Source organism: Hemitrygon akajei, chromosome 13, assembly GCF_048418815.1.
Source record: "Hemitrygon akajei chromosome 13, sHemAka1.3, whole genome shotgun sequence".
Lineage (NCBI taxonomy): Eukaryota > Metazoa > Chordata > Chondrichthyes > Myliobatiformes > Dasyatidae > Hemitrygon > Hemitrygon akajei.
Window position 1 is genome coordinate 77516053 of NC_133136.1, and position 15657 is coordinate 77531709.

The window sequence follows — 15657 nt, forward strand, 5'->3', positions numbered from 1 at the left end:
CTTTTCAAATAGTTCTTTCACCTTCTGGAACTGAGTAGCCATAAGTAGCCTTTCTCAGGGTGTCTTTTACAGAAGTGTTCCTGCAATCTCGATGGTTTCATGGCTTAATTAAACAGTACAGTATTACAAATAAGACACATGGAATATTTCTGATCTGATGGGAATGGAATAAAACCCCTCTCCAGGTACGTAACATTGTATTGACACACTTTCTGTAGTTTCTGTTTCTTAGCAGAATTAGAATTCAAGGCCTTCACCACCTTCAGACTCAGAGTTCGAGCCATACATATTACCCATCGTTAATGGTGCTAAACTAAAAATAAGAAATTAACACAAACTGGGAATGCCTATTGGATGTTGACAGTGGCAGGAAGTTGACACGCATGGAATGATGGTAGCGGCACACAAAGGAATGGAGAGGTGAAGATGAAGATGATCACAACAGCTAAAGTTACGTTGACAAGGATTCAGATTGGATCCAGATGTTAGTCAGGATAGAGCAGGTTTTTGGCAAGCTACCTTTATAATATTCCAGTTAATGTGATTGATCAATCATGTAAGGTCTCACAATCCCCAAAGATAGTTCCTGACCACATATATGAAGCTGAGGTCACTTTGAACAGCACAAGAGGAGTCCTCAGGGTCAGCAGGTTCACTGATTGGCTCTATTTCACCAGTTGATTCTGACCAGCACTGTATCATTGCACGACCACACAAAAAAACTTACAAATCACACCAAACGGCAGCAAGGAAGAATGAACAAAAACACAAAATATAAAAGACATAAAACCGAGAAGAGTCCAGAAACCGAAAATCTGCTCTTTGAGGGGAGTTCAGTTAGACACTCTCTCACTACTACCCCTCTGCGATATCTGCTGCTCTCCAACACTTTGACCTATCACCTTTCAGCTTTTACTTCTTCCTCTCACCCCACCTTCTTATTCTGGCTTCTTCCCCCTTCCTTTCCAGTCCCGCTGAAGGGCCTCGGTCCAAAACGTCAACTGTTTATTCATTTCCATAGATACTGCCTGACCTGCCGAGTTCCTCCAGCATTTCCTGTGTGTTGCTCTAAATTTCCAGCAACTGCAGAATATTTTCTTATGTTGGCAATTATTTGTCCATGTATTTTTTTTTAATGTTCTGACACAAAGGAGCCAAAACATTTCCAGTTTGCCTTTTCCTCCTGTTCCAAATTGGGTATGAGCAGCAGCAACCGCACCGTGCTCTCAGCAGACAGCTCCAGACAGCATCAGACCACTCCTGTTTGGCTGCTTTGCTCTGCGCATCGCTGCAAATAGTAGCAGAGTGGTGCAGCAAGCAGGAACGCTGCTTAACAGTGCCGGAAACCCGGGTTCAACCCTGACTGATTCCCCTTGAAATCGCTTGGGTTTCCCCTGGGTGCTCCAGTTAACTCCCACATCCCAAAGATGAGCAGCTTGGTAGGTTATCTGGCCACTGTAAATTGCCCCTAATGTGTAGGTGCGTGATAGAATCTGGCAGAAGTTCAAAAGAATTTGGGGAGAATAAGAATATGGGTTTAACATAGGATTAGTGTAAATAAGTGTCTGATAGTCAGTGCGGACTCAGGGTGCAAAAGGCTCTTTCTGTGCTGTATCTCTCTATGACTCTAAAAGAAATAAGTGAATTGGCAGTGTTCGGCTTTCCATTCCATTTCCCTTTTGTCTGCCTCCTTGACTTGACTGCCAGGTAACAACAGGCTTAGAGTAATAGCCATAACAATCCCAATGTGTAGAGGTAGATGTGATGTTTTAGGAACATAGAACTTAGAAGAGTACAGCGCAGGAATGGCTCCTATGGCCCTCAGCATTGAGCGAAACCAGCTAAAAAACAAATCAGAAATACCCAAACACTAATCTCTCCTACCTGCACAATGTCCATATTCCTCTATCTTCCTCACATTCATGCATCTATCCAAACGTCTCTTAAAAGTTTTGAATGTATTTGCCTCTCCCACCATACCAGGCAGCATTCCAGGCACTCACCACTCTCTGAGTAAAAAACTTATCCTTCACATCCCTTTTGAATCTACCCCCTCCCACGCCCTCTGGTATTAGGCATTTCAAACCTGAGAAACAGATACTCTCTGTCCCCCCAGACTATGCCTTTCATAATCTTATAAACATCGATCAGATCTCCCCTCAGACTCTGCTGCTTCCGAGAAAACAACCCAAATTTATCCAGCCTCTGGATGATAGCACACGCCCTCTAAACAAGGCAGCATCTTGTTAAACCTCTTCTGGACCCTCTTCAAAGCCTCAGCATCCTTCCTATAGAGGGGCAATCAGAACTGTACCCAGTACTGCAGATGTGGCCTAACCAGAGTTTTACAAAGTTGCAAAATAACCTCTTGACATTTGAACTCAATGTCTGGACTAATAAAATCAAGCATTCCATAAACCTTCTTAACCACCCTATCAATGAAAAGAGCAACTTTCAAGGAGATGTGAACTTGGATCCCAAGGTCACTCTGCTCAGTAACGTTGTAAACGATATTGTCCTTAACAGCACACTGTCTCCTTACCAACGTGCAACATCTCACGTTTATCTGTGTTAAACCCTAATGCCCATATGTGCAATGGATCTATGTCACACTGTATTCTTTGCCAGTCTTCTACACAATCCACAACTCCACCAGCTATTAATCTTGCACTTGTTAAGGTGGTTTCATCTTTGAAAAAACAAATGTCACCAGAAGCTCAATTTGCTTTGTCCTTGAGCCCTGAATTGCAGTGGATGGTATCCTGTAGCTGAAAGCAAGATCTGTTCGTCTGTTTTCCAAAGTAACTCCAAAAAATGATGCAGAAGCTTGTGATGGCGTTACAGTCTCACCTATCACCAAGGTGGAAGCACCATCAACACAAGCACTAATGTAATGTGGCAAATAACATAAACCGATGAATCTGGGCAATAAACATTGATCTGAAACCTAGAGCAAGATATAAAGATCTAATTGTGTCGATAAACCTGTCAAGATGGAATTGATTACTGATGCTGGATTACATGTTGTTGATGATGAGACACTAAAATAGTATTAGCTGGAGAATTCCAGGATATCAATCCCATGACTTGTCACTAACTGCAATGTCATGTCATGGCTTTTATTGATTTGCCCATGAACACATATCTGTTGCTATTTTTATGTTTTTATATTACATACCACTTCCTAACTATATCTTATAGCAAGTAAGATAAGATCAATGGAGCTAGTGAGTTACAAATCCACAAATTCTGTGGGATATAATTACCACACCTCAGATCAGAATTAGTGCATGTATTTCAAGTAGTATATCCTCAAAAAAAAATTGTTATCCATTTTCTGTGATACTGCTATCCTAATTTTAATTCTGTGTATCCACTGGAAACTCTATGAAAGGACAATTAAGATGGAGATCAGAGGAAGTCAATGCACTCCTGCCCTAGACAAACCACAGAGACGGGTATTTGAAATTTTAAACACACGTAGCATGATAAGTAATTTTACAACACCACAATATGTTTTTAACTTGAAATCACAGCCAATTTGCAAAGCACCAAATCTGTAAGTAAAGTAGGAAGCTGGGCAGGTGCCCATGAACGATCAGGGTAAGTTTTTCTTCATGATTTTGCATGCTGAACACGGATGACCCAGGGATGAGAAATTTGTGAATTCAGAACAATGGTGGGAAATGAACAATCAGAATCCAAAGGCATTTTACAGCAGTAAAATGTAAACCAAAGCAGTTCCAGTCTTCAAATAAAGTAGATGCAGGTGCACAGAGCAAGTCATCGACACCAGCAGATGAGCAACCTAACCTTGAGAAAAAGTGGGAATAGTTGAAATTGAGGAGCTGCAACTCCAGTCTAGTGAGGAGAGGGAGGAAGGGGCAAAGGCTGGAGCTCCAAACCCATTGAAATAGGGAGAGGCACAAACACTGAATCACTTTCACCAAATATCCCCTTACCCCAGTGTACCCCTTACACTGCACAGCAATTCTTTTCAAATGTGTTGCTTCCTTGGAAGTGTTTGTCATTATGATAGAGTGATTGAAGGTGAACACAAATATAATTTCAGCCTACAGGTATCACATAGGAATTTGGAGCCACTAGAAATTAACTTTTATTGAATATAATGCTTTTAATTACATGATGGTGCTGATGCTTTGCAATAGTTCAACTAAGCTAACGATGTTTTGTGGATGATTTTCATTTGTACTCAGTGTCTGAGGCTTCTCGCGTAAGTGTCCAACAGTAATCAGGCAGCATTGAGGGACTCCAGTTGCCCCGATACTGTTTCTCTATGACCTCAATGTCTTGGCGAAGCCTTTCACTATGCTTGTCACTGACAGCACCAAGATTCGCAGGGAAGAGTCTAAATGGGAATGCAGAAAATGAATCATTAGTGACATGGTTTTGTACACTTGAAATATGTTGACAACCAGCTGCATGTAGTTTGGTGCTCTGTAGTTGCCAAGAAATTTTTCAACAACATCCTAGAATGCCCACCATGCTTTTTTCTCTGGTCCCACTAGAAGTTCTTTTAATTGCCTGTCATTGATAGTGGACTGACAAAAATGCCTTGCTTAATCTTGTCATCAGTTATTCTGAATCAAATATTGAAATACTACATGAAATCTCTATGCCTGGTGACAGCAAATTCCATCTTTGCAATCTGCAACCCGGTAATTCTGCTTTTGCCTTTGACAAACCAAAGTATCTGACCAGGTCAATTAACTCAGATTGAGTTATCAGATGAGGCTCACTCAACATAAAGGGTTTAAAATCTCTATCAGTATCAGTGTTGTTTTCTATTTCTGGCTTGTGAATGATGGCGTCTTCGTCTGCCTCCTCTGGACTCCACGTCTCTGGTGGCATTGGTACTGCAAGACTATCGTCATGCAGCACAGGTCTCGTGGCTGAAGTGAGATTGGGGTATACAATGAATTTCTTGTTTTTAGCAGAGAAACCAGACAAAAGTAGCAGTCTGTCACATGCCCCTTTTGCTCTTGCCGTATCATCAGGACAGTGAACGGCATTGATCTCCAAGTACCTGTAAGCTATGCTCTAAGATTGACAGTACATGTTGAGCTACAAAGGTGAGGAGCACAGGCTTTGTCTTGGTTAATAATTTTACACCCAAAGTAGAGCTCATGGGCTTCCATAATAAGAGGGTCATGCTCTGCCTTTGAGATTTAAGTGTATACTCACCACAAATATAACAGATAATATTTGTGAGACATCGTTGAGACATTTTGCTCTCATAAGTACTCCTGTAAGTATAACCACTTTATTATAATGTGCATCAACATGATTGCAAACTGATATAGATGTAAATGCAATACATAGAATGGAGTGCGCGTGATGCTTTTATAGGTGTCTAAAACTTGTCCTGCCCCACCTCAGCATGACTGGGGAAGCTAGAAAACATTTTAGCTTAAGTTGTGGGCAACATTTTAATTGACTTGAATTAGGAATTGAAATAACAGTTAGGGAATTTCATGGTGATTTTCAAGATCAGCAGTCCAAAATCTATAAGATGCACACAAAAGTATTCAGGAAGCAAAATCTTTGTTGTCCAGTGTTATTTAACTGGAGAACCTTTGATGATGTAGCTAAGTTGTTAAAGTTATTAGCATAAATTCATTGGGCCAATCTTTGCATATTCATATCCTATGTCTCAATACATTTGTGACCCAGGTTCAATCCTGACCTCAGTGGCTTTTGTGCTTGGACTTTATATGTTCACCCGGTGACTCTGTGGGCTTTCCCTGTGTTCTCTGGTTTCATCCCCATATGATCTGATGTGTAAGCTAATTACTATTATAGTTGAGAGGCAAACAATTCAAATGTGAGGGAGAATAAGTTTCGTGATCACAGGGAGGAAGAGAGGGTTGGGACTAGGAGCTGTCATGGACTTGATAGACTGAAACGACAGATTAAGTAGGCAACTAAATAACAACCAACTGTGGCCAGTAGCACATCATCCTTTCCATGACCGCTGCTCAAATCTAAACCCCGACCAGACCTAACCAAACTTTGGAGGTTTCAATATCTCCTCAATTTAAATTACTTCGGTGTTGTCCATTAGATTCCAGCTCAACAAATCAGAAAAGAAGTTCCTGAAGATGCAACACACTTGCTGTAGATGTAGTGGCTTGGGATCACACTTATCTCCACCAACACTCAAATAGTGCAAATGCAGAATATCTTTGCATCAATTTTGATTCTGAAAGTAAGCTTCTACGTGACTATTTTGCCTAGTTTTAGTCCTCAGGACATGCTGTAAATAAGAATAATCTAAACTCATTAACAAAGTAGCTAGTTTCAGATTCCTAGGTTCCATTTCACACTCTTGTTACATATTTAGGGAGGTACTTACAAGTAGTCAGATTAAAAGTAATTATATGCTTAGTAATTTACTATAAATAAGTACTTGTTTGGTATTTATTTGCAGCAAGTTCTAAAGCACTGATAACATTTGACGTAGATCTTACGAATTTCTGTAGAACAGACAGATTCTACAATGGAGTTAAGGATATATTCAAATAAGTGCGGTTGGGAGACTGTAGGTCTGACACGGTGGTCAGCAGCACAGGAGCGCCGCAGGGAACCGTACTCTCTCCGGTCCTGTTCACCCTGTACACATCAGACTTCCAATATAACTCGGAGTCCTGCCATGTGCAGAAGTTCGTTGATGACACGGCCATAGTGGGGTGTGTCAGGAATGGACAGGAGGAGGAGTATAGGAAACTGATACAGGACTTTGTGATATGGTGCAACTCAAACTACCTGCGTCTCAATATCACCAAGACCAAGGAGATGGTGGTGGACTTTAGGAGATCTAGGCCTCATATGGAGCCAGTGATCATTAATGGAGAATGTGTGGAGCAGGTTAAGACCTACAAGTATCTGGGAGTACAGTTAGACGAGAAGCTAGACTGGACTGCCAACAGAGATGCCTTAGACTGGACTGCCAACACAGATGCCTTGTGCAGGAAGGCACAGAGTCGACTGTACTTCCTTAGAAGGTTGGCGTCATTCAATGTCTGTAGTGAGATGCTGAAGATGTTCTATAGGTCAGTTGTGGAGAGCGCCCTCTTCTTTGTGGTGGCGTGTTGGGGAGGAAGCATTAAGAAGAGGGACGCCTCACATCTTAATAAGCTGGTAAGGAAGGCGGGCTCTGTCGTGGGCAAAGTACTGGAGAGTTTAACATCGGTAGCTGAGCGAAGGGCGCTGAGTAGGCTACAGTCAATTATGGAAAACCCTGAACATCCTCTACATAGCACCATCCAGAGACAGAGAAGCAGTTTCAGCGACAGGTTACTATCGATGCAATGCTCCTCAGACAGGATGAAGAGGTCAATACTCCCCAATGCCATTAGGCTTTACAATTCAACCGCCAGGACTTAAGAACTTTTTTTTTTAAAGCTATTATTAATGCTTTTTGAGTTAGTGATTTAGATGCATATCATATTTTTACTGAGTTAAGTATTGTATGTAATTAGTTTTTGCTACAACAAGTGTATGGGACATTGGGAAAAAAAAGGTTGAATTTCCCCATGGGGATGAATAAAGTATCTATCTATCTATCTATCTATCTATCTATCTATCTATCTATCTATCTATCTATCTATCTATCTAAATAGGTTAATACCTATATAATGAAGGTGCAAATCTTACCTATGTATTTCTGTGCTTGTGCAGTTAATAGAGCGTCTTCTGCTTTGATTAACCCTGACAGCTCAACTTACCATCCTGCCGCTGTCATTTGCTGTTTCCTGCCAGGCAACCTAATTTAACTTTAGCATATCCAATGTAAAAAATAGTAATGGAGATTTTAAAAATTGTGATTAAAATGGAGAGCTGTTAGCAGGAGAGCACACTAATTCTTCTAAAGATTTGTCTCTCATATATTGTTGCAAAGTAAGTATCCGTGAAACTGTTGAATTGCTTGAGAACTCCTGTTGTCCAATACATGTGGATTAGATAGATTACCAAAGTGCTCTTTTTCTCTCTCACAGTAGTTCAATTAAAAACTAATTTCATCATCTCCTTCAGCAAAAACTTTAAAATACCATTGTCACTTCTCTGTAAATTTAAACAATGTCTTGTGAAAATAACAGCAGACTCACATGAATCCCAGCCAAGCAATCCACAGCAAATTCTGACAAAAAGCTTTTGACCTGACCTGTTTTCCTTTCTACTTCTGTGGCCTGCTGAGTTTAGTGGTTTTGTTCTTAATCCTGTTTATCAGTATCTGCAGTATTTTTGTTCATGTGAAGCAACGTTAAATCTTAACATTCTCACTCTATTGAAAGATGTTCAATTTGGAAATAAAGGTATTGTGTATGTTAAGCAAAACCTAATGTGCATGGTTGAGTAGGAATGCAAATTGTTTACATGACTTTTCATTTAAGTAAATTAAAAACAAATCATACTAGGAATGACTTGGAGATCTTAAACATGTCAAACTTATTTTATAAATTAATAAATGTCCTTATTTATATATCTGATTTGATTTTGCATATAAAAGCATGATGTGCAGAAATTTTGCGTTCACTTAATTATATTACTCATTTAATTTGAACCTTTAGATCTGTGCAAACTGCGCACTGATCTGTGAAATATAATTAATATGAATCATCTTAAGACATAATAATTTTTATCTAAAGTGTTATTGTGCATTTGCATTAAATTCTAGAATAGTGGTCATTTCAATAGTTCAGACAGTATCTTAATTGTATTTTGTTAAATCCTAATTATTATTTGGCACAGTAGGAAAACAATGTGAATGAGTTTATTAACTTATGTACTGAATTTGGGTCCAAAACATATTTTGGTTCAATTTTTGTATGGATTTCTATAGAATTTTAAAATATAATTATAGATCTACTGCTTATTAGCATAATAGTTTAATCTATCCAGAGTGATGCTTTAGAAAACCCTCATAATGGACTACAAGCATTCATAGATTATTAAAATAATTGTAATTTATGTCTTACATATATTGTCAGACCTCAGTAACATTTATTTGAACCAGTGTATATTGTCTGGATTTGCTTGTAGTTTGCTAAGTATGCTCACAGGAAAAGAAACTCAGGGTTGTGTATGTTGACAAGGATGTACTCTGATAATAAATTTTATCTTGAACTTTTGATAGTAGGCTTTAGGCAGTTTGGACAGCTTTGAGAACAGTCTTAATGGATTCATCTTTAATCTTTAGAGAGCCAGACATTGCATGAAATACTTCAATTCATAATCTGCACAACAACACATGTGTTTTACAATGTATTATACTTTATTCAGAATAATTTCTCATGGTTTATTCAGGCACTTTCACAAACTGCAGATTTTTTTTAGATGAGATCCCAGTCAGTGGAGGTAACACATATAGTAATAGCGCAAAGCTATTCCGGGACTGTACTATGCTGCACTGACATCGGTAGTGTTCTCAATGTGTTTCCAAAAACTTTGGATCCTTGCCGTTAAATAAAACAATTGATTGCTTTATTTTTAACCTTGAAGGCAAAACAACTTTAGTAGTTATGCTGCATCATGCAAGATCATTTTTCTTGAAGCCACTGTGGGATTGTCCTTCATCGGCGTGTATGAGGTAATTATTATTTACTCTGCCAAGAATATCTCAAACAGTGCCAGGAGACACAGTGTGTCAGCATGGGAATTCATACCCTTGTTGTGGAGATGTAGAAATGTTGCTGTTTTCAAAAAAGATGGATATAAACTCACAACACAAACCTAAAGGTTTAACTATAAGTTAACGCACGAGTATATCTACATTTATACCTTTAAATATCATATAGTGATGAAAACGAATGGTGTCAGAACTGCATATTTTATCACATTGGGAGGTTCCACTCTTTCCAGTGTTTTGGTTAATCACACACACTCAATGTTACCATTTTAATTGATGTAATTGTTATGCCACATTTATCCTTTTTAGTGACTCATTCACATATTTGCAATTACTGTTAAATCTTGTAAGAGAGACACTCATCCACTAATTCTCGAAAGACGCAGAGGGCAGCATTGCTTCAATTTTTTTCTAGGTGTGATGAAGGACTATGATTGACATCCAATGCAATTGCACAATCCAGTGGGATGTATTTATTCTCTGCATCATTCTCTGCACTTCCTTCACTAATAAAGTAACCACTGAGTTAATGTTTGTGGTCTTCTGTGTCTGTAGGTGTCGTGACTGTGTATGAAGTCACAGAAGAGACACTGAAGCTGGTGATATAGATGTCTTAATTCGTCACAACAATCAGGTGTCATTGGAGAGACAGCAGAGGCTCAGAGACTCATGTACATCACATTTTTTATACATTTAAGATCAATGGTAGTAGTAGGTGTTACAATACAGTTCATACTTTGGGGTGCAAATCCTTCCTTGAATTGCATATCTTAAATGGGAGACACCTTGGCTGGGACACTTCCCTGAACTTACGCAATGGTGCAAATTTCTTAAACCCCTTTGATACAGGGGAATTAAGACAACCCCATTGTCTTAATGTGCTGCATATGCAATTTCTTAGTCTGTGGAAGAGTCTGTGCTTGTAACTTCATTTACTGCTTGCAATTTATAAACCAAAAAAAAATCAGAAGGCTAATTGCAAGCTTCCTGAACTTACTTACTTTTACAGTAAATACTGAAGTCTGGTTCTCGAATGAATTAATATCTGCTATATTCAAATAGCTCCAGAATATCCCCAAGCATACCCCCTCTTGGCCCCTGGATAGAAATCTGTCATAGGATGGCCAAATTTTAAGGAGGATTTGATTAAGCAGGGCAGCAAAAATGCCCTTCACTTCAGATCCTGTCACCTCTATTTTCCCCAATATCTTTCTATTCTGATCTATGCAACTAATCATCTTCCTCCAGCCTTAATTACGAAGTATAGTTACGGTTATACCTCAGGATTATTCACGGTTCACTGCCACATTCTCTCTCTCTTCTGCATTTGCGATTCCATTGCCTTTCATCCACAGGCCTGCTTCCATCAGGTGTGAAGCAGCAGGCTACTGTTTATCTTCCAGATTCTCTGTAATGACACTGTTACTGGGTAGACTTGACCTCTTGTTCTGTCTGTGAGGGTGACAAGAAAGTGAGTCAAATTGTTTAACCTGAGTCCAGTGATTCCACTGGCTGCCTCGCTGGATCTGCACACAAACACAGGTACCATTTGTCAGAAGCTCCACCTGTGGCCCTGTCCACCTGCCATCGAACCCTGCTTTTTTTAGGCAGCTCCCTCACCATCACATGGTCATCTGGCCATGGGAAGATTATCTTCTCTCCCTCCAGCTCTCTCCAATTAGCAATATATTCCTGTTATATTGCTAGGTCTCTCAACATATTGACCTGGTTACACTGGTCTTTCACACTCCCATACAATCTTACTGAATTGGCTCTAGTAGTGTCTTCCTGTACACTTTCAATTTCTGTCGACTCCTGTTCCCTCTTTGCCCCATGAACTGTACTTCCATTCTCTTTCTGCTCCTTGCTCTCCCTTCTGGCGTGTCTTTACATTAATTGCTGTTACCTCTGCAGGCAGCCGCTCTGCTTTCAACACTTGACTGTGTTGAGCCTTTGCGACCTCCTGACAGGATTCACATTCGTCGTTCCACCTCCTGTCCCTTCTTGGGGCTGCAGTTTCTCTGAAAGCCATGACATCGGCACTGGGGATCATACATATTCGCTGTCCCTGTCTTGTCCATGTTATTGCTCTCTTTTCCAAGCCTATGATAGCACCTGTCTATCTCCAGAACCGTACCCACGTTGTGTCTGCACACCCAAAAATGTACAGGAAGCTACACTCCCACAATTTCAAGTACCTAAGAGTGACTCCTCGCTGTCTTCATGCTTCACCCCCGACTGATAATGTAAATCACCTCTCCAGTCAAGGGTAAAACAGTGGCTGATACTGACGGCCCTGTGTTCACTAACATTTCACATTGCTGGCTCCCAAATAAACCTACTGCGTACATCCCAGAATGACAAATACTGCCAACAGAGGCTGCTGCCAGCCATTTATTTGCCTGACTGGGACACTAACCACATCAACCCTGTAATCCGACTGGACAGAACTAATCTACTGTCATCTCTATCTGTTTAATCTCTTACACTCTTACACTTTTCTTTCTTTTTAGGACACTGCCTCCAACTATGGCCCAACAGGTCACATCCGTAACATATTATCTCCTTTGCTCTTCTATGTCTATTCTGGCACTCCCAGGCTAGGTGCCCTGGTTGCTGGCACACAAAACAAGTCCTCTGTATCTTCACAGCAGCTACATCCACTATAGTTACTGTATGGCTTCTCTTCCCCCTCCTCTGGTCTGTCTCACCGGCCGAAGATATTATCACAGGCTAAGTCGATCCACTGCTAGCCCCAAATCTAAAACTTCCTGGTGATCTGAGCTTAGCCCTTCCCTCAGCACTTTCAGGAAGGCTGAATTATCTCTCCTTGGACTGTCCAACACTGAATACACATCATACACTTGATATTTACACTCTACATAATCCACGCCAGGTTCAGCAGCTCTCTGAACCACTGACATTATCGTTTCCCAGTTCCTCTCACCTCTAGCCACTCACTGCATCACTCCCCCCTTAAAGTGGCGACACCCCTCTTCATTACTGACATTCCTGGCAGTTGCCCATGTACCATTCCGCACTCCATTGGACATACTGTCCCACTTATTTTTCAGGCTTTTCACTGGTGAATTCCAATCATTTCTTCAAGTATACACCAGAATTCTGAATTCCCACAACCAATTTTAAGTGAGACCAGGGTTGAAGGGCTTGGGAATAGTTATAATCAATGTCAAGGGCTGGCTTGGGTCAGCAAGCTTCTTGACCTGATGTTTTCTGACCTCTACAGTTGCCATCCCAACAGATATACCTGGGTATAACCTCTCCATCAAATATTTCTGCACTAATTCCCATATTAAGCAAAGTATAATTAGTGGTTAAAAACAAACAGTACAAACTTAAAACCATAGAGAATGTACTCTGCAATCTTCCACCTATGTGCCATTGAACTAGTGATGCCTGTTGTTTTCCTTTGCATTTGAAACGCTTATTATCAAGGTTTGAGAATCGGAATCAGGTTTATTATCACTGGTCAAGAAATGTGTTAACTTGGCAGCAGCAGTTCAATGCAATACATAACATAGAGACAGAAAAAGTAATACTACTAATAATAAATAAATAAGTAATTCAATTACAGTATACGTATATTGAATAGATTAAAAATCATACAAAAAGCAGAAATAATATTTAAAAAGTGAGGTAGCATTCACGGGTTCAATATCTATTTAGGAATCGGATGGTAGAGGGGAATAAGGTTTGGTCAGGAAGGGAGGTTAAGTTTCAAACTTATTCTAAAACACACACACTTGTTCCACAGCACAGCTCCCCCGAACGAGTATACACGCACACATCTGGGGTCCTAAGAGGTCAGTAACCACCTTTCGCAACTGATGGCGCTGTTACGCCAACATACCCAATGCTGTCTGAGAGCTGGTCCTTGTCACAAACACACATGCACCCACGCACCGCACTTTTATATCTACCAGTGCAGCCTTCCATCATGTTCCTTCGTACTTCGTGATCCCGAGGACATTGACCGGAACAGATCTAAGCGTAGGTGCTAATCTTGAAGATACTCACCCCCATAGACTGCTGAGATTGTTGGCACAGTGGGTCTTGAATGTACCCTGAATGAGCCTCCAAATGTTGTGACTATGATTGAAGTCACTGGAGAGACACTGAAGCTGATGATATAGAAGTCATCAGAACAAGCAGGCATCCTGTTGGAGACACTCTCTGTGGAGGCGCAGAGATTCAAAGTACATCACATCCTTTATACCGTTGAGATTAGTGATAATAGTAGGAGATCCAATAGTTTTAATAATTACAATCACATTGCTTACTTCAATATTTTGGATTGACAATGCTTCCTTTGAATTGTATTTCTGGGGCGGAAGACACTTTAAATATTCAACTACCTTGGCTGGGACACTGCCCTGAATTTACAGAATGGTGCAGATTCCTTAAATCCATAGTTGATGCAGGACAATTAACACAACCCTATTGTCTTAGCAGATGGCTGATACAACGTTCAATTTCTAGTCTGAGGAACTGCTTGTGTTTGTAACTTAAATTTACAAAAGTACCGAAGACTAATTGCAACCTTCCTGAACTAATTTGCATTTACAAAAAGAACTGAAGCCTGGTTCTTGTTTGAATTAATATCTGATATATTCTCAACTCCAGAATACTCCCTAACACAAGGTTCGATGTGTTGTGCATCAGAGCTGTTCTTCTGCACTTTACTGTTGTTACCCATGGTTATTTGAATTACTGTCATCTTCCAGACAGTTTGAACCAGTCTGGCCATTCTCTTCTGTCTTCTTTCATCAATAAAGCATTTTTTCCCACAGAGCTGCAGATCACAGGATGTGTATTTGTTTTTCACACCATTCTGTGACTCTAGACAAAGCTGTGTGTGAAATCCCAGGACTTCAGCATTTTCTGCAATATTCAATCTAGCCTGTCTGAAACTCACAATTATTCCACAGCCTAAATTACTTAGATCACATTTCTTCCCCATTCTGATGTTTGTTCTGAACAACTGAGCATCTTGATCACATCTACAAACTTTTGTGCATTGAGTTGCTCCACACAATTGGCTAATTAGATATTTGTATTAACAAGCAGATGTACAGGTGTACCTACCTAATACTGTGACAACTGAGTGCATATCAAAGACCACATTATCTTAGAATGAAGCTTCATCAGTAGAATTTCCCATTGTTTGTCTTTGCATTATCTCTGTTTTTCCAGTAAAAATTATATACTGTCATATTTTGATTAGGATTGAGCTTCTTCAGCTTTGGGCCATAGCATTGATTTTCTTCAGAGCATGAAGGGTTAAGCAATACTTTGGCTAAAGGTTATCCTCAAAATAGTTAGTAATCTCTGTTCAACTTGCATTATTTCTAATAACTCACCTGAAGTATTGGGGAGAGTTTAAACTAGAATTGTTGGAGGAGTGGGAACCAAACTGAAGAGACTGGGGAAGAGATGGTTAGCTCTCAAATAGAGAAAGCTTGGAGACAGTGCGAGAGGGAGGATAGGCAGGTCATAGAGAAGGGATGCACTCAGACCGAAGGTTTGAGAAGTGTCTATTTTAATGCAAAGAGTGCTGTGAACAAACACGCTGCCTCAGCTGAGGCTCAAACTAGTGACCTTCAGATCACTAGACCGACACCTTAACCACTTGGCCACACGCTGTTTTGTGTCCTTGAGCAAGGCACTTAACCATACATTGCTCTGCGACAACACCAGTGCCAAGCTGTATGGGTCCTAATGCCCTTCCCTTGGACAACATCAGTGGCGTGGAGAGGGGAGATGCAGCATGGGCAACTGCTGGTCTTCCATACAAACTTTCCCAGTCCTTAGACATCATCAAAAATCAATGGACAGCCAAAGAAGTTGTGAACAAAGCGGATGAGCTTAGAACATGGATCAGTACTTGGAGATGTGATGTGGTGGCCATTACAGAGACTTGGATGGCTCAGGGACAGGATTGGTTGCTTCAAGTACTGGGTTTTAGATGTTTCAGAAAGGATAGGGAG

The 15657-nt window shown here is 40.3% G+C and overlaps 1 protein-coding gene and 1 long non-coding RNA gene across 5 annotated transcripts in view; one reads left to right on the plus strand and one right to left on the minus strand.

Moving 5' to 3' along the window:
• The window catches only part of kcnip4a (potassium voltage-gated channel interacting protein 4a), a 1148311-nt gene that overhangs the window by 578652 nt on the left and 554002 nt on the right, over positions 1 to 15657 (plus strand). The window lies entirely within an intron of this gene.
• Positions 4131 to 15657, minus strand: part of LOC140737990 (uncharacterized) — a 37516-nt gene continuing 25989 nt past the window's right edge. The window contains exons 2-3 of the long non-coding RNA XR_012101273.1: positions 10929 to 11101; positions 4131 to 4369 (exon numbers count right to left, since the gene is read on the minus strand). This is a non-coding gene — a long non-coding RNA (uncharacterized lncRNA). The remainder of the gene's footprint in view (positions 4370 to 10928; positions 11102 to 15657) is intronic.